Here is a 17,978-nt window from a genome sequence, read left to right on the forward strand (position 1 = left end):
GAGAGTAGCAGGCAGAGCCAAGGCAGAACATCCAAAAAGTGTATACCAGAAAGGGCAGTGGTTGTGCGGTTGGACCTGACCCTGAGGTGTAAGCAAGGGAAACAAGGTGAAACGGGAACCCTGGAATGCGACCTTGGTGTAGGCATTTGGGAGCCACCTGAGGACCAGAGCAGAACAGTCAGTGTTAAGAACTTCAGCCCATGGAAGCCTGAGTTGGGCTGGAGCCTGGAAGACCAGTTGGACCAACCCTTTTGGTCACACTACCAGCAAGGAGATGTGGTTGAACGTGAAACTGAGAAGCACTGAGGGTAGAGGAGTGCCTGGATCATCAGGGCAGCTGGCCGGGTGTGGAAGTAGAAAGAAAGTAATAAATTTGGGGAGGTTAATGGCAGTGTAGACACAAATGCTGGCTGGCTTAGTTGTCAGATTTGACTTACTTTCAAATAATCCAGCCTACTTTTGTGGGAAGGGAAAAGAACGTTGACTACCATATACATCAGGTGGGCAGTAGCATTTTGTTTCACCTTTGCCACCCCACAAGAGGTGAAGTCATTTATCTGCTATCCTTCAAATTTAGGTATAGGTGTATCTTACTCATGACCCTCCCTCCCTCCTACCTTTTTTCTGAATTATGGTGAGCTGGAAATAAGCTACCTTTATACTTGGTGAAGCCTTGAGAGGTGGTGGTGAGGGGTGGTGCCACTCCCAGGAGCCACACTGGGCACAGAGCCATCTGTCACCTGAGTGGGTTCTTGGTCCCTTCCTTTCCCTTCCTAGCTCTCAGAGAGTGCTAGTGCTGTTGGTGAGTGTGGTGTGGAGTCTGGTCACGTCTGTAGTGTTCTCAGTGAACTTACTCCTGGAGTGACTCTAGGTTTCATTCCTTCCCACAAACATTGAGCACTTTCCAGATGTTTGGTCAATTTGTCCTGCAGCCCACTGAGTAAGAATTTTCTCTAGAGCTTGGTTTGGGGTAGTGCCATGTTAGAGCCCAGAAAGGGTTGGCTAGACCATGTTGTAGTTGTATCTCATGCTGCCACCTCTCATTTCCATCTCATCCCTTCCACTTAAAAAAAAAAAAAAAATTCCTAGAGGGACACCTGGATGGTGTAGTTGGTTAAGCCCCTGACTCTTGGTTTCAACTCAGGTCCTGGTCTCAGGAGATCTGAGCCTTGCTCAGCATGGAGTCTGCTTGAGATTCTCTCCCTCTCCCTTAGGGCCCCCCACCCACCCACCCAACATGCTTACTCTTTTTAGCTCTCCAAAATAAATAAATCTTAAAAAAAAAAAAAAAAACCTGTTAGCATTCAAGTTTGTCATGGGGTAGGATGAAGGTCGTCATTGGAAGAAAAACCTGAATTTGGGTTAGGATTGTGGGGTTGTCACATCTAATTGATATCAGGTCTCCATTTGGACGGCCACACTTGGGATTTGTGCTGTTTGGCAGGGCAAAGTTTTAGCTAAAAGAAGGTTGATTCCTTCAGGTAGGAGAAATTAAGTGACCTTGGCATAAGAAAAGATGAGGCACATAGCTCTGCTGAGTGTCCCAGGCTCTGACCTCTGGTGATGATAATGCTTGGTCAGTTGGTGCCTATTTGATTGTAGCCTAGCCTAGCCTGTCCCAGCAGGGCACTTGGACTTCTGGGCCTGGGCCCAGGTTTAATCACAAGGAGCTGGCCCTTGTGATGCCAGAAGCTTCATATCATTTGTGATGACAATGAGCTGTATCTGGCCAGTTAAGGAATGAGAGACTTGAGTTGGAAAGAACTATTGTCTCCAGACTCTTCCCCCGCCCTGCGCTACCCACTTAAACTTTATAGAGAGGCTAAGTCCACGTATTTAGCATATTTATTGACTATTTGCCAGTGATTATTTTAGTAACAGAAGATGTTAGTGGATAAAATAGACAAAAATTCTTGCAGTTGTTGCACTTAAACATTCTGGTGGGGAAATAATAAATATAAGGAGTATGTTCGAGAATGCTAAGTATGGGGGGTGTGTACCACAGGATAAGAGAGATCAGAAAGCTGGGAGGTGGAGGGTGGAGGTGTACTTTTAAATCAAGAGATCAGGGTGGGTCTCTTGAGACAGCAACATTTGAGTAAAGGTTAGGAGTTGAGGAAGGGAGTCACGAGGATTTCTGGAAAAAAAAGCGTCCCAGACAGAAGGAACAGCTAGTATAAAGACTTGAAGGCTGGATAGATACCCAGGGAGGGGAATGTCATAAGAAAAGGAAGAAGGTAACTGGGTGTCAACTAGAGTAGGCCTGTAGGCCATTGTAAGAATTTTGTGTTTTGTGCCTGGGTAAGACAGAAAGTCTTGAACACATGTTCATTCAGCCATGGAATAACTGATCTTGGAGAGGATTATCCTGGCTGCTGTGATAAAAGTAAACTACAGGAGAACAGGTGGGAGACTACTGTAGCAAGCCGGATGAGAGAGAATGGAAGCTTAGAACAATGGAGCCAGGGAGGTGAGATAAATTTTGGGTGAATTTTGAAGTCAGCCAGCCACTTCCGGCTGAATTGAATGTAAGATCTGAAAGAAAGGAATCAAAGATGACTTGGAAGTTTTGGCCTTGGAAGTCTTTGGAAGGATAGAGTTGCCACCAAATGAGATGAGAAGGACATGGAGAGGAACAGGTTGGGCTGGAGAAGGTTAGGCTTTGCTGACATGGGAAAGTTTGGAATGTCTATTTAAAAATCCAAGTACAGAGGTGAGGTGTGGGTAGTTGGATGAGCCTGGAGTTCGGGGGAGAGATCTGGTCTAGAGATGGAAATTCAGAGATGGCCAAGGCGCCAGAGTAGGCCTAGAGATCTCAAAGAATGACTGGGCTCTGGGCCATCCCGTAGTGGAGTTGGGGAGAGGGAAAGGAGCCAGATAGGAGACCTGGAGTATGGTGTCCTGGAAGTGGGTGAAGACAAGACAGGAGGAAGAGGGAGCAATTGACCATGGCCCATATGATGCTGGTGGGTTGAGGGAGATGGGGACTGACGATTGACCTTTGACTTTTAGCAACTGGGAAGTCATTGGCACTCCTGAGCAATTTTGGTGGCATAAAAGGAAGAGAACCGCTCTCCAACCAGAGCAGGTTTGAGAGGGAATGAGAGGAAGGGAATTGCAGACAGAATTGACCAGTGATTTTCCAGGTTTTGTTTAATTTAAAGGCCCAGTTATACTTTAGAAATTGAAGACTCTACAAAGCTTGTTTTGGGTTATATCTAAGGACACTGGTAGTATTAAAAATTAAAGTTGAGAAAATTTTAAAGGTTTTCAAATGAATAACTCAGATTATGATACTTATGTTAACATCTATGAGAAATATTTTCAAAATTTAACGAGTAGAATGGCATTGTTTTAATATTCTTACAAATCATTTTCCTGTCTGCCTTTATAATCAGCTGGTTTCTCCTATTTGCTTCTGATTTTACCCTGGTGCTGTGTCACTCAGCATGTAACCTCCGGAAAACTCCACTGTACACTTGAGAGGATGAAAGTGAAAAAGACCAACACGTCTTCGTATTACCTTGAACAGGTTTGGCTTTGTGGAGTCCCACACTCCAGACCACACCTCTGAGAACCAATGGGATAGATGACTCTTGGAATGTTCTTTGAAAGAGAGCTGCTGAGGAGTAGGGGGCCTCTGGAGACCTAGAAAGCAGGAGTTATTCAAGGCCCTAAATAAAGGGACCGAATTTTTGTGTCCTTATTACTTGTCAGCTTTCCCATTAAACCTTGTGCCTTGAGCTCCACCTGAGTTTAGGAAGCACTCTTGCCCCCATGATGAAGAAAGGCCTCCGTAATCTGGGATTGTTGAGGTCAGAGTAATGTTCAGATCAGGACTCACTGGTTTTAGTTTTTCTTGCAACAGTGAACAAATGCACTTTGGATTGGAAACATGGGATTCCTCTGAAAGGAGTGTTGCCTAGTGGACTGTCCAGAACTAAGTGGTCCCATCTTTGTGGCTTACTGGCCCCCATGTGACCTCAGACAAGTTATTTTACCTCTCTGGGTCTTATCATCCATTAAATGAGGGTAGATCATATGTATCTTACTGAGGTTTTATTATCCATAAAATGGGATACCTCTTTTTGAGGTTGTTGGAATCACAGGAGGTTGTGAAAGTGCCCTCTATATAAACTGCCTAAACGAAGTGCTAAATTTTAGATACACACTTTGGCTTGAGGTGAAAGAATTGTCTTACCTTCTGTTCATCTCTGAAGATAGTGGTCCTTAGTCTTGCCTTGGAAGATTACCAATAGCTTTTCTTTCTTTTTTTTTTTTTTTTTTTAAAACCTGGACTCCAGGCAATTCTGGCCAATTTCTTGTTCCAGAAAACTTAACTATTTTTAAAGATTACTCAGTGGTGGATTCTAGCTCTCCCTTATTTGTCATTTTTTTGAAGATGTTTAATAATTCCTAATGTCTCCTCCCAGCCAGCCACAGACCTTACCCAAAGTGGGTAAAGCTAAACTGGTGTTTTAGGAACCACCGCCCATGGTACCCAGGGTGGGTGCTGTGAGATGAGGGAGTTTGCATTCACCGCCAAGTTTGCTGGCTCATAGCCAAGCCTCAGTTACCAGGGCATTTAGAAGTTGTGGCACTTGGATGACACTTAATTTGGAGCAGGCATCTCAGGACTCCAGAAGGAAATTAGATGTGGATGTAGCCTGGAGAATCATAGAAAATATTCTTCCTTCCATACATGATGTCTTGATTGCCGTCTACCATCAGAGACAAAAAATCCAGCCCAATTTATTGAAGTAATAGAGGATATATTTATCCTTGGCCTGATGTCCAAAAACCCAGCTCTGGGCCAGATAAATATATTCTCTATTACTGCAACAATAAATTGGGCTGGATTTTTTGTCTCTGATGGTAGACGGCCATCAAGACCTCATGTATGGAAGGAAGAATATTTTCTATGATTCTCCAGGCCACATCCACAGCTCTGGGCTCACATGCTGGAGGACCTGAGTTGTGATCCCTTGACCTGGGCTTCACATTCCTGTCTTCCGAGATTGGAGGTGGAGGTCTGCAACCCACTGGTTGGGTCCCTGATGGTCTTCTGAGTATTCACAAGCTGCTTCAGCTCCTCTAACAGGCAACAGCATGATTGCTCACATGGAAGTTGTAGAAAACGATTCAGATGGTTTCTGTACTTTTGGCAGAATTACACCAGAATCGTGTCACATTATCAGGTGTCGAGTTCATCAGAAGTGATCCCAGAAACTTAAGAAAGAAAGAGAGAAAGAGAGAGAGAAAGAGAAAGAAAGAAAAAGAAAGAAAGATTCTAATTGTTAGTTCATTTTAAACAGCAGTTTTCAAAACAGAGTCCCTGGAGGGTGAGTTAAAACCAAGTTTTCCGTGAGAAGTTGGGAACTGGGACAAATAGGTTTTCGGGCCCCTCACTCTATTGAGTGTGACTTCCCTTGCCCAGCCGTGAGGACAGACATGAACAAGTCCAGGAGCTTCTAAGACATGGCCTTCATTCCTGCATGGAGCCTGCTTCTCCCTCTGCCTGTGTCTCTGCCCCCCCTCCCCCCCCCCCCCCCCCGTCTCTCATGAATAAATAAAGACATGGCCTTCACCCACAAGACTACAGGCCCTTGTGGGAGGTAGCTGCATGAAACTGAGCTGCGGGGGCCTGACACCCCCACCTGGAGCCTGTGTCAGGGGTGGGGGTGCTGAGGGGTTAGGTTTTGAAAGAAGGGCAACAGTGCTGAAGGTGGCTGAAGGTGCTCCTAATCACTGGTCATCCCTGGGGCCAAGTACATTTTGACCCATCATTTCATCTTCCCAAAGGTCACAGCAATAAGGAGCAAAGCATAGACTTGAACCCAGGTCTAAGGCCCTGGTGTCCACTGATAGGGGATGTTGCCTCATTGCATCATCTGTAGGAATCACAGGTCTTTGTAATTCAACAAAGCACACGGAGTGGCATGTGAGATGAATGATGTGGGCACAAGGCGCGGGGCAGTTAGTAGCCTTCTATTTAGTTGGGAGATGGTTTCTTGTACTTAAAAAAAAAAAAATGCAATGTGCTCACGGTGAACAGCCAGGTAGCCCAACGAGAGGGATAAGCCAGGACGACTCCTTCTCCATGCAGCCTTAACTGCCGAAGAGACCAGCATCAGTTTGATTCCTACACCCCAGAGGCTCATCCCACTTAGTCTCTGGTGGAGCCTTGAACTTTCCAAAGGAAGTATGGAAGGAGGGAAATGCCATCCTTACCCTGAAGAAGGTGATTAGATCCTTAGAGAATAAGGGTTTTATTTCAAGTTGAGTGATAATTGGGATGGCAATGTGTGTAGCCGGTGATCATCATTCCTTTGACCCAAGCAGATCTCCAGTTTCTGAGCCTCCTTTGAGTCCCTGTCTGTAAAGTGGACTTCTTAGCCTTGCCTTGCCTGTCTCGCTAGCACTCCACAGGACTACGAGCAGAGAGATGGGAGTGAAGCTTCAGAAGGTTTACTTCTCTTCTCCCTGGGAGCTCTGCCTCTACTGTGAGGACTTGGTGGCCTTAGGTACTGGCATATAGAGAGACTGTGAGGCCTGGTCTGTCTGCTCATGTTTTCTGGGGGTTCCCCTAGGTCAGGAAGGCTGATGTTTTTAAGGCCAGGTGACTCCCTAGGGGCCGGCTTTTGCCCTTGGAGTTGTCATCCCCTGACAGCTCCAGCTGTATCAACTGTAGGAAGCTGAGCTGTCTGAGCTGTGGGTTATGTAATGGGGCTGGTGGCCCCCAGGGATAGTCTGTCCCTTGGAGCTCTGCAGGACATCAAAGCATCTGTGAGGGGACAGGCCTGCCCCAGGGCTGTTGTTGCTCACATTCTACTCCTCCCTGGCATCCTTGGCTCCTCCCAGGCCAGACGGCGGCCCTTTGGGCAAAGCAAAATCACTTTTGTAATCGGCCAGCTGTAAGCAAGGTTGCCTGATGTTTGGGGTCCGTCCAAGTCCCATTTCCTCTTCCCCTGGGACACAGACACTCCTACCAACAATAACAGCTTCTGGTTATAAAAACCTGCTTCGAGGGGCCCCTGACTTGTGCTGAGCAGAGAGGCCTTATTCTTTCTCTTCAGCTCTGAATTAAATACTTTCCACACTTTCTTTGATCGTTGACACCACATATGTAATTATCACATAGCATCTGCGTAACCACCACCAGCCATCCATCCTGCTGTGGATGAGGATGTGGAGAATCCCTTTGCTGAGTTCTGAGAGCCAGGATTCCAAACGAGGTAGCTGACTGGAAATTTTCACTCTTCGGTTCTGCTTCCTGCAGCCTCTTTAAAAGCAGCTTTTGATGGGCTTCTAATTTCAGGTGGATGGTGGACTCCCTCCTCAGAGGAGCACCATTTAGGTGGCCCCCTAGCTATTGGAGTATAGTGCTGCCCATGGGCATCTCTCACGGTCTAAGGATGTATACCGTCCCCTCCTTCAGGTGAGGTCAGCTCTGTGGATTCCTCTTGGGGTACACTGAGACAGCCTCAGATGTGGGCAGCTGAGGTACCCACCTAACCCCTGGGGGGGCAGGCAGTAGTAGGCAGAAGGCACGTAGCAGGCAGAAGTCAAAACTACCCAAAGGTCGGAAGGTGGGAGACTGGAAGCATGCTTCTGGGAAAGCACTGGCACAGAGGGAGTGCTGATGGGGCAGCCTATGGCACCAGTGAGGAAGGGACTCTGATGAGACCCATTGGCAGCCTGTTGTCTCTCTTCCTTCCCTCTGCCAGGATAGATCCTGGCAGAAGCCCATCCCAAGTGGACTTAGCCTGGGCATTTGACACTGAGGACCCAAAGCAAGATGGCAGTAGTCATCATTGGGAGTCTCCATCATTGAGGCTGCCCTCAGCCCTGTGGTTACAAGATGCTGGAGCCAAGCTGCATTTAATGAACAAGAGCCCTCCTGATGGCAGGCACTTGGCTGGTGGTGGTGACAGTGTAGACTACAAGTGTTATCCTTCAGGGGTTCACGATGTAGCAGTGGGAGAAAGACATGGATACTTAGCTGTAGAAGCTGTGGCCTAGGAGAGATAACAGGAAGCCTCAAGAGGGTGGAGGGAAAGCTTCCTGGAGGAGGTGGCACCCTGGGCTGGTTTTTGAAGGTAAGTTGCGAGGCACTTTGTAAGCCAGGTGACAAGTGAGCAGGTCATAGCTCAGACCTCACCAGAAGCTCACTTTAGTGCCCTGAGGGTGTGTTGGGTACAGGATCCAGCTGGCCAGGGGAACAGGTACTACTGTTCTGGTAGTGAGATCCCAACCAGAGATGCCTTCTAGACCCTGGACCTGGGGAGAAAACCCAGGGTTCCATCTTGATAAACCAGGGCAGTGACACACAAGCTCCCAGCCCCTCCTTTCATTGCCACTGGTGAGTCCTCTGCAGTATTACACAATCAAAGGAAATGGAGACCTCTTCCAGCATTTCTAGGATTCAGAAGCATGGCAGGCCTTAAAACTGCCAAGTTTAAAATAAATCAATACCATAAAATACTGCAATGAATTTCCCAACTTTAAAGGAATTTCACTTTCAGTTAGAGGTGCCAAGGGAAAGCTATAACTCAGCCTGCATCATACACAGGTCAGATTTCTGTGTTTTGTTTCTTTGTAAAAGAAAATGATGTCTAGGGACTCGGGAGGAATGGATTAGAGCCACCTAGGCACACCACAGGGCATACTGAGGAAGATGAAAAGGCGTCTGTTTTTCTAGGCTGCAGAAAGGAGCTGGATGTGGAGCCTGGGCGGTAATCTCACAGAGGGTAACCTGGGCTTTACGTCATCCTACGCCAGTACTGTGGCAATGATGGAAGGCAGGTGGGCTTTGGTATATGATGTTGGATTTTAGTATTAGCCAGCTGTTCCAGGCAGAGTCAGAGATGGTGTGAGCCCATTGATTCATTGTGCATTTACTCCCATCCCTTTAGAAGGAAACCCTTACATATATCAGGGACAGCACCCTTCTATTTTTTGCCTTTCTGCTTTTTTCAGACATGTCTAAGACATGTCCTTCTAGAAGGCTCTGGTCTGGGGCACATCTGAGGCATGGGCTGGAAGTACAGTGCAGTCAGATCTTGGCAGAGTGCGTGGACCTTACCGGCCCGGCCCAGCCTTGTACAGACATAAGGAGAACTGGAAGTCGCAAGTAAAGACTCATTTGTTGTTAGTAACCAGATTGCATACTAGGATTTAATGAATGTTTGGAAGGAACCCCTGGTTTGCATGGGGCAGCAGAAATGAGTGTGAGTATACCACACCCCAGACAACACAGTGATTCTTACCTTCTAGAAAAAATTATTTAGTAGTTTAGGCCAGATTGCCTAAACTGAAATCCAGATGTCACCACGGATGTGACCCAGAGATCCTCTTCCCTTCCCCGCCCTCAAATGCTCAGGGCAGGACACTGTGCTACCGGGTGTAGCACAGAAAGCCTTTGGAGAGCATATCACTGCAGCCCAGGGTTTTGGAAGTCCTAGAGCAGTGAGAAAGCTGTTCTGGAACTTTGGTTTCCTGCCTACTCTGGGTGTCCTTGGGTGTTGGGTGAGTTGGGTGTAAGCTCGTGGCGCTATAGGTGGAACCAGATGTGAGTCTTTAGGATCTGCAGCCTGGTTATGTGGCCTGGGTAAAGTTTGATGAGCGTTCAGAAGATTGCTTCCATTTTATCAGTGGAAGGAACTGAGGAAGTCACAAGTAAGGAGTTTCCTACTTAATAGACCAGGATTCTATCCTGTGAACTTGAAGAGGTTGACAAGCTACTGCCATACTCCTCCCTATGCCTACTCCCTGGCTCCCGTCCCCTAACACAGTGTCAGTGAGCAACTTTCTCAATGTGGTCCTCAGACTGGCAGCATCACCTGGGAACTATCCGAGTGCATACTTCTGGTCCCCCTTTAGTCCTGCAGAGTTGAAAACCAGGGAGGGAGCTGTTCAGCAAGCCATCTGGGTGATGCTGATGCAGACTTAGGATTGAGAGCTGCTCTGGCAAAAGAGGGTAAAGGCACAATTTGCCACATTACTGTCTGTTAAACACACAACCACATACCTTACCTCTTAACCATTTGCCCTCAAAAAGCTTAGATCTAGGTATAAGAGCTGAGAAGAGGGGCCTGCCAGGTCCTGATCGTGTTCCTGCCTTCCATAACTACCTAACTTTGGGACTCTGGGCAAGTTACTTCTCTGTGGGCCGTGGTTTCCTTGTCCAGAAAACCAGGGTACCTAAGGGACCACTCCCCCGCCCCTCTCTCCCTGTTCCCTCAGCCTTGTTATGTTTGTGGATCCCACAGAGGGTGAGTTTCTGGGACTCGGGATTCCTGATCTTGCTTGGTTTCTCCCTCAGCATATGTATCCTTAGGATGAGGTGAGGTCCTGCAGCCACCTGTTCCTGGGAGGAGGAAGAAAATTAAATTTCTCCATGGGCTTCCCTGGCCCTGGGAGAGTAGACTTCTGAGCCATAATAACAATGAGCATCTCGGGATGATCTCCAGCAAAGTACCACCAGGGGAATATGGGGCCCTGTGTGGTCTTTGTGGTAGAATGGGAGATCACCCTTCCAGAAAGGGGAACTTGAGAGGCAGCTGCACATAGGGAATGGGGAAGCAATAGGATGCACAGGTCTGGCTTAGGTCTCTAAGTGGAGTCTCAGACATAGGCTTTGAATCACAACGAGAAATCTTCACTTGTTCATTCCCCAGACATGTATTGAGCACCTGCTTTGTGCCCAGCTTGGGCCATGGAGATGAGAGTAATCCCTGACCTCAGTCCAGCTAAACTACTTAAGCATCTCTCTGAGCCTTGGAGTCCTCATTTATACAACTGATTACTGATTGTACTAACCCCATAGGATTTTCAGGTGGATTAAATGGAAAGTTGATGTAAAGCTAGCCTTGGGATGCCAGGCACGCAATAGGCCCTCCATAGCTCTTGGGTTCTGTTCTTTTCCTACTAGTTCTCAGCCACACTGACAGCTGGAAGTAGTCTCAGAACATGTGCAGGTTCGCATGCTTCCCACCCACCCCTGCCAATAAAGAAAACACACACACACTCCATAGGGGCCCATTAATTTTTGGGTAGCCTATGTATGGTGCAGGCACTGGTAGGTTCTTGCAGCACATCGGGGGCAGCTCAGACCTGGTCCCCACCCTCCAAACACTTAGACCTCATTTTGAGAGACCCATCCTAAGGGACAACTACAGGTTTGACCAGGCATGGATGGATGGAGGAAATAGAATAGCAGGGAGCTCCCCAAGGGGGTCTGATAAAGTCTTTCATAGGAGATGCCATTGAAACTCAGACCTGAGGAATGAGGTGTGTCTGCCAGGCAGAGGGGCAGTGAACTGGCAGGGGCAAAGTGGGAAAGGCTGGGAGGATGCAGGAACCTGATGATCCTGGCTGGGGAGGTGCTGATAAGTCACAGCAGCTTGCCCCCTCAGTTTCCGTGTCTACAGAAGCACTCGGCCAGGATCGGAGAGGGCAAGCGTGGATGTGGGAGCCCAGCTAGGAAGTCTTAGGGTGGATGGTACACGGGATGGGGCAGAGTGAATTTAAAGTGCCTTTGGAGATTTCTGGGGGCTTGCAAGTGGGCTGAATGAGGGAGATGAAGGGTGCCCCCATGAATCACTGGGTGGGGAGGAGAGCCATTTATGAGACTGTGGACACTGCAGGAGGAGAGGGAGGGGATTTGGGGAGTGAGAAATACAAGGTGGGTCTTGGACATAGGGCCACAAACTCATCCTCTCCTCTGGATGGGTAAGGGATTATCTGCATCTTCTTGGGGAGCTGCTGGATCCCAAATTTGGGGCTAAGCATAGGACACCTTCCTGAGCCCCAGGTGCCCTCCTGAGACCCAGGGCTGCCTTCACAGCCTTCATGCAATGACTGTATCTTGCTGTGTTTTGTTGTTTCCATTGTAATCAGCTTCTCATTAGGTGACTGATGTGTCTGGCTCTTCTCTGTCTTTATTATCGCATATGCACTCTGCTATAATTGTGTCCCAAGAACATAGCGATTAGTTGTTTTTTTGTGTTTACTTTTGCTTTTCCAAGCCGAAAACCTGTGCAGTGTCCTGTCAACGTGGGCAGGCTGGTGGTTCTGCCAAAGAACAGCTTTGAAGCGCCTGCATCTCATTCTCTGGGTTTTGTGGTGGGCGGGGGGGGGGGGGGGCGGTTGTTGGTTTTGTTGTTGTTGTTGTTGTTTTCCCCCATGGTTATGTAACATCAGGATCATGATCGCTGGCTATAAAACTGACTTTGAGGGCCACTTCTATTTGTGCATTGGGAAATAACTTTTTATTTTGGGTTAAGGAGAAGAGAAGGGGGGAGGGGTGCAGGGCGCTCTGTTCTCAGTTGCCCTCAGGCACGTCAGTGTGAAGAGCTGAGGGGTGACCCCATGGCCTGAACTTGACATCAAGCTGATGGAAAGGGATTTCAGAGTCAGTCCTTCAGCTGTCCTCAGACCCCTTGGTTTGAACTATGTGTAGGGTGTGGGGTAGAAGCTTGCTCTACCTGTTAACCTCATCTCCTTCCCTGGAGAATGGATCCAAGTTCTATACTTATTTACAAATGCTTATTTATTCATAAGAGACACAGAGAGGCAGAGATATAGGCAGAGGAAGAAGCAGGGTTCCTGCAGGGAGCCCCATGCAGGACTCCATCCCTGGACGATGGGATCACGCCCTGAGCCGAGGACAGACGCTCAACCTCTGAGCCGCCCATGTGTCCCACCCCACTGTTTCTTACCTCTTGAAATCCTCATGCAGGTCCTGGGTAGGATGTCCTTCCCACTCCAAAGACAGTAAGTGATTTATCCCACTGGCCACATGGCTAGCAAGTACCAGCTCCAGGCTGGAACCCTGGAGACCATGCTCTTTTTCCATAGCCACATTCGTACATCTGCAGTGGTGCAGTCCTCCATGCTCCCAGGAACTCAGTGGAGGGAACGCTGGCTTTTGGTTGAAGAAGTAATGGCACCATGTAGGACCTGTGACTTAAGATAACCCCTGAAGAAAGGAGGGCCGGCAAGGGTGGTGCAAGCAAGGAACACGGCATGAGAACATTGAGAATTTGTGTCAAGAGCAGATCTTTGGGTTGGGTCATGCAGAGATAAAGTGGGAGAGCGAAATAGCACTAAGTTGTCCAGAGCTTTGAATGTCAGCCTAAGGAGGGTAACCTTCACCCTGGAAAAGAAAGCGGAAGCAGGTGGTGGTGATGGTGTATGTGCAAGGCTGTGGTTTTCTGGCAGATGAGCAGGACACAGTGAGGCAAGAGCTATTGGCTCCCTGCAGGAGGGAAGAGATGCTACACCTGACAGGGCCAGCCTTCTTCAGAAGATGTGAGGTGGCACCCTCCTGAGCACACAAAGGGAGATGGCAACGGCCCATATGGGAGCCCTGTGCTTCCATGTTAGTGTCTGTAAGAGACTGGTTTTGGGACCTGGTATGTTGATAAATCTGGGTTTAAATTGGCACTCTCTTACTTCCCAGCTGGGTGACTTTGGGCAAGTCCCCTAACTTCTCTGGGTCCCCATTTCCTGTCTGCTAAATGATACTCATTTATCATTGACGTTCACTGTCTGCTGGTGTGAAGACTAAATGCACAAGAAATAGGCAGTCCCCAGTGCTTTTCCTCGTGCACCGCGAGAGCTCACTAATGGACAGCTCTGTGTGTTGCCTTCATTCGGTCTGTTTTTGCCAAATCCTTACAGGCTAATCATTCCCTTTCACTAGCAATCTGCAGTGCTCTTCTTTTCCCTAAGAGAGCTCCAAGCCCCTTAGCAGGTGCCCCCAGTGAGTTCCCCTCAGCTCACTGTGCTTAAGACTGGTTGCTATAACCAGAAGTCCATATGGTCTCCCTTTGCCCAGACCACTCTGGGCATGACGTTGTTTGAGTCTTTCCTCTTCCAACCACAGACTGTCCTGTCGCCATATGGAAGAGCGACCTCTCCTCTTCAGCTGGGACAGCACCTTAGACACGCTCCTGGCAAAGGGCCGGTGAGGAAGGTTCTCCCAGGAGCCCAGCCTCTCCCTGGAGCCCTTTGTCTGCTAATCACAGCAGCCACAGCTGAACCTCAGTCTCTTTGGGGACTGTTGAGGCAGTTGGCAGCTTTCATTTCATCCCTATACTTAATAAGTTGAGGGAGGGAATTAGTGAGGATGTCCCTGTAGCCGACTGCCAATTACCAGGGCTGTTTCTGCAGACAGTCTGGAGTGCCAGCCAGTACCTGTTTACCAGCTCAGGTGCTTCCCAGCTCCCTGAGGAGCTCCAGATGTGACGTCCCAAGGCCAGAAAGACCAGGTTTAAATAGGTCTGCGTCCTCAGCCCCCCATGGGATGACTTAGAGTACAGTCCTGTGGATCGCTCGCTGGTCACTAGAGAGCCCTCCAGATCTCAGACTCTTAGGTCTTGCCTTTAATTCTTCCTTTGATTTCAAGTTTTGGTGTTTGGGGCTTTGGGGGATTGTTTTTTTTTTTTTTTTAAAGATTTTACACCCACCATAGGGATCAAATTCACAACCCGGAGATCAGGAGTCACATGCTTCACCAACTGAGCCAGCCAGGCCCCCCAGCCATTCTTCCTTTTGTGCATTTGGCAAGCTTTTGAATCTAGCATTTGGGGCAGCTCACTTTGAGAAATCAAAAAGGTTTAAAACAATATGAAGCAAGTCCACAATGGTGACAACATGAGCACTGCTATAATATGACCAAGTCTCCAAGTCTGTAAGCTCCCGTGGGGGATCCCTGGGTGGCGCAGCGGTTTGGCGCCTGCCTTTGGCCCAGGGCGCGATCCTGGAGACCCGGGATCGAATCCCACGTTGGGCTCCCGGTGCATGGAGCCTGCTTCTTCCTCTGCCTATGTCTCTGCCTCTCTCTCCTTCTCTCTCTGTGACTATCATAAATAAATAAAAATTAAAAAAAAAAATTAAGCTCCCGTGGTAACTGCCTGCTGCAATTTATGTAGGAGCATTCACTGCCCCAGCCAAACTTTCTGACACACTGGAGATAAGGCTGGCGTCTGTTTGCAGCACGCCATCTTGGCTTGAAACTCCCCTCGCCTCCCTTCTCTCAGTAAACTGTGTCCTGCCGTACATTGGGCCTGCCAGCGACTGCTGCAAGAGAGTGCGTGTCCTCACTGTGGTAAGTGGGCCACTGACTGAGCTCAGCTGACTCGGCATAGAGCCCGTCTCCTCTCCGTGGCCTTCATCTGCTTTAAGAGTCTCAAGTTTGCCTGGAGAATCTGTAAGGAGAGGGACCTCCCCTGTCCCACTGGTAGGCAGGACTATGGTGCAGGAGGCTGAAGCTTGCCTCCCCTGCAGAACGCCCCGTAGCCCTCAGCCCCCCACCCAGCTTGCCCTGCTCAGCTGTGCCCTGGGGAACCCCTTTTAGCACTCCTGTGCTGCTTTCTGGTAAGAGTTTTGCCTTGATAGATAAAAGCCTTGGAGAGGTGCTTGTAGATCTAGATTCCTTGTGCGTGGGCCCTTCTCAGAATCCAAGCATCAGGGGTGTCCCTCCAGAAAAAGGGGACTGACCTGCACTGTGATACTTCATATGCCCTCTGGCATTTGCAGACCCTATGCCTCCTCACAATTCTAAGGACCCCGGATTGAGAGCCCCTGTCCTGGTCCCAAGCCCCTCAGCTGCATAGGAAGAAACGAGGTCAGGGGCACCTGGGTGGCTGAGTGGTTAAGCATCTGCCTTCGGCTCAGGTCATGATCCCTGGGTCCTGGGATTGAGTCCCGCATCGGGCTCCCCACCAGGAACCTGCTCTCTCTGCCTGTGTCTCTGCCTCTGTCTCTTGTGAATGAATAAATAAAATAAAATCTTCAAAAAACGTTAGAAAGAAACAAGATCCCCAGCAGGGAGAGAGCTAGATGAGACTGGAAACGGGGTTCCTACCACCACACGGGGTCCTTCATCGTTTTTTCTACATTCTGCTTCAGTGTCTCTTAGTAGGTGGCCACATGGGGGTCCATTCCTGTGGTTGCATCTGTGCTGTTACAGCCTGGGCGACAGGCCACTTTTCAGAATTCACAGGGCTGCCCCCTCTGGACACGCAGAAGTGGGTGAAAAGGATGTGGAAGCTGGGAGGGAGGGCCCCTGGCCGCTTGAGAGCTGGTGTTCAGTTTCTCAGGGCAGGGGGTGGGGGGCCTGCCCTGCCGCTGCCCCCTACCACCATCACTACCTATTTAAGCAACCCATGTGCTTCGAATGTGGGGTGCAGTTCACCCTACCTGACAGCACTCCCAGCTGGAACGCCGCCACCACCCTTGAGCCACTGGCCCACTGAGGAGCAATGTTGGGCATCATTGCATTTTATAGGTGGTCAGACCTGAAGGATAGGCCATGTGGTCTTGAAGATCTGGGGAAGACCACAGCATTGAGGCCAAAGCCAAGGCTCCTAGTCTGCAAGGCCAGCCTTCTCATTTGCCTCTTTCTGTGGCTGACTTGCCCTGGGGGACTTACTGAAGCCAGGCTGGGTCCTGCTGGCCACCCCTGGATTTCAGGCTTCCTTCTCCAGATTGAACAGAAGACCTTACTTTCTTTCCCTTTGCAAGGTGGCCTCCTGCGGGAAGACAGTGAGGGAAGAAGGAGTGGCAGAGAGCTGACATTGGCAGCAGAGCCTCCTGGTTCTGTAGCAGGTGGGCTGTGTCCTATCAGGGAGACTCTTGGTCCCTATGTGCCTCATTTTCCCCACAGGGCTCTGGAGGTGTAGCAGGGGGAGGTGGCGCGGTACGGCCAGATAGGAAACGAGCACTGAGGACATCCCAGCTCTTCCCTTGCCACCTGCTGGAGCCTGGAAAGTGGCCTGGTTTTCTAAGGTGACGGTGAGCATCTCTGTCTTCACCTAGCATGGTGGGATGTTCAGTGGGAACTCAGCTATAGGCAGGGATTTTATAACCATATTTTTGTGTTAAGATCCTGTCATGCTGAATGACTCTGTGGGACTTGTAAATTAATTCTTTTGTTGCCCTACACTAGCTCCCAGTTCCTGTCAGTCAGCCAGCGTTTGATTCATGGGTCTGGCAAACCTGAGATGCTCGAGAAGCACAGGACTGTCCTGTCCTTATGGTAGATGGGGAGTGCACAGGGCATGGCCCGTGGAGGTCTGTGGTCACTCCCTGAGTGCTCACCGGGGCACAGGGCCCAGCGTCCCTGGGGGAAGGCATGTGGAGGGGGCCAGCTGACAGCAACGGGGCGGGTCAAGAGACCACGGCACTTACAAGCCGACCAGCACTTGCCGAGGCCCAGAACAGAAAGGGGGCTGGCATGATGCCAAGTTGTCTCGCCCAGGCCAGTGAGCTGGTGAGGTTTGGGGTTGGGGTGGGACATAAGGCTGCTGTCCCCATATGTTAATTGCCTCCTGTGTACCTCATTGTGCCCAGTACAGACACTGTCACTGGATGTCACACCCTGCACGGCAGACATGACTACAATATCGAGAAAGTTTTGGCTTGGGGACCTCACCTAGTAGTGGGGAGAGCCAAGCTACCCGTTTTAGATCTCCTACCTCAAAGTCCAGGCCCTTGACGGAGCATCAGCTCTTTGCCACTCTTGGAATGTGATGCTCTTTGAATGACATTCACCCCACATTCAGTACGTACCCCTAAACTTCTGCCTTCTTTTGGCCTCCTGGTCAGGGCTCAGAGCCGGGAGCGGATGGCATCCCTGACATCATGCCCTCTGTAGATCCGAAGATGGACAGCATGGCTACCCCATCTGTCACGTCCACCCCTGGTTTTTTTTACCCCTGTGCTGTGCTGTGGGCCACTTGTAGCACGGTTGACCCTAGTCTTGCCCCTCTCTGAGCCCCGCTGTGGCTAGCAAAGCCTTAGATAATGGTGTATCACAAAGCTTGGCTCCCTGGCTTCTGTCTCTCTGACAGATGGGAATGGACAGTAGTGCCAGGGCCACTGACACCCCCCACCCCCCCAGCCCAGGGCTGGCATGTCAATATGTGAGTATGAAAATCCAGCTGCTTTGGTGTATTAAACAAGTGAGG

General features: G+C 49.5%; 1 protein-coding gene across 1 annotated transcript in view; it reads left to right on the forward strand.

The window, feature by feature from the left end:
- STK35 (serine/threonine kinase 35) overlaps positions 1–17,978 on the forward strand; it is a 44,705-nt gene that overhangs the window by 15,810 nt on the left and 10,917 nt on the right. The window lies entirely within an intron of this gene.

The sequence above is a fragment of the Nyctereutes procyonoides genome, unplaced genomic scaffold, assembly GCF_905146905.1.
Source record: "Nyctereutes procyonoides isolate TBG_1078 unplaced genomic scaffold, NYPRO_anot_genome, whole genome shotgun sequence".
Lineage (NCBI taxonomy): Eukaryota > Metazoa > Chordata > Mammalia > Carnivora > Canidae > Nyctereutes > Nyctereutes procyonoides.